Here is a 1891-nt window from a genome sequence, read left to right as displayed (position 1 = left end):
AGAAGATCTTAAGATGTTCATTGAAGATTTCAACTCTGACCTTGAAGCAGAACTGAGTTTGATTAGTAATCTTCAAAGTGTGATGCGTTTAATTAGAAAAAATTGCAGTCTCATTAATATCGTGATCCTAGAAGCTGTTGTTGAGCACTTTGAGATTAATGATGCTCAGAAATACATTGATGATTACAAGAGGGAAATTGATGAGTCGTGTCGTAGTTTGTCAGTTGATTTGTGCTTGAATGAGCCATTTGATGTAGTTAGGGCCAGTCCTCCTCTTAAATGTGAAACAGCTACTTATGTACTTGGATGGGAAGCTACTGAGCATAAACTAAAGGATGTTACAGATATTGTATCAAAATCTTCTGGTAAATTTGTGAAGCTGATCAACATCAAAAGCACTCAATCCATCACCATCACTTGCTCCTTCCCCCACTCTCTCACTGGAGCTCTCATTATAAAATTGAGTGAGAATCTTGAATTATTAATAAAGAATGATCTAATGAAGCTCACTGTTGGATACTGCACAATATCCAAAAAACAAAAGATACATGTATGTGTATATATACTGTCAGTAATTATGTACTGTATTATAAAGGAAATACAGGAGCCACTGGAAGAGGAGATACAGGAGATAAAGGAACAACCTCATGATACAAAAGTATAATAATTTCTGTTTGATTATTTTTATTACACCAACTTATAATAGGAAGAGAGAGTAGCAAGACTGGAGGAGAAAAAAACAGAAGGAGCAACACCTCAATCAGTAATTAATCAAGGTATAATAATACATTAATGTAATGGTTGTTGACCAGTATTATTAATTGATGAATAATTATTATATTTCAGATATACTATCAACTGATACAAGTATGACAATAATTAATAGACAGCTAATAAAAGAAATAAATAGAAACAAACAATTAGAAGAAACATTAACAAGTAAGTATAATCAAACTTTATTGATTATAATTGAAATAATGTAGAAATGAGAGTAAAGGAAATTCAACAACTTTTGTCTTTACTAAGAAATACTAGTTCAGGTGTGAATTATTAAGTATTATTATTATTATTATTATTATTATTATTAGTATTAATATCATTATTATTATTATATAGCATCATACAGAATCAGGAGTGGAATGAGAATGGAAATAGAACAATTGCAATTATCATTAACAAATAAAACTGGTACTGAATCATAATGTATGTGTTACTGTATTATCATTATACTATGATAGGTTTACTGGATCAGAATGAATCATTAATAGATATTAAGAGAGAAATAGCTGAGCTACAAGAACAGATATCATTAATGAATGTACAAATTTTTAATAAAAGAGAAGAGAATAAGAAACATAGAGATGTAATAAGAGGTATGTGTCATTATTTTCATTAAATGTTTGATATTATATCTCTGGTATCATAGTGAATAAATCAACAGCAGCATCTGTTTTTATTGCTCGTTATGACTATCATGCAACAGAGAGTAATGAATTATCATTCAGTGAGGGAGAGCAGCTGAAGATATATGAGAAACAAAGTAGTTTTCATTGGAAAGGAAGATCTTTGGTGTCTGGTGATGAGGGAAATATTCCTAGTAGTTGTGTTTACTCAATGTTGGAGTCACTTCAATTGTTAGAGTTTATACTGTCAGTGGAAGAAATGTCCCTTCCTATTCTACAGAAAATAAGGAATGATTCATCTAGTAATGATGAGAAAGATTCTCTTTTCTTGGAGACTATTAATGATGATTCTATTATGATATCTGCACTGAGACAAGACAAGGAACAAATTGAAGGAGGTAATGTCTGCGATATTGATATAATTACTATTACTATTACTGTATATTTTTTGGTGTAGTGTGGTATAGCTACTTCAAGTGTATGTGCAC

Source organism: Amphimedon queenslandica, unplaced genomic scaffold (assembly GCF_000090795.2).
Source record: "Amphimedon queenslandica unplaced genomic scaffold, v1.1 AMPQUscaffold_13274, whole genome shotgun sequence".
Lineage (NCBI taxonomy): Eukaryota > Metazoa > Porifera > Demospongiae > Haplosclerida > Niphatidae > Amphimedon > Amphimedon queenslandica.
Note: the sequence above shows the minus strand (reverse complement) of the source record.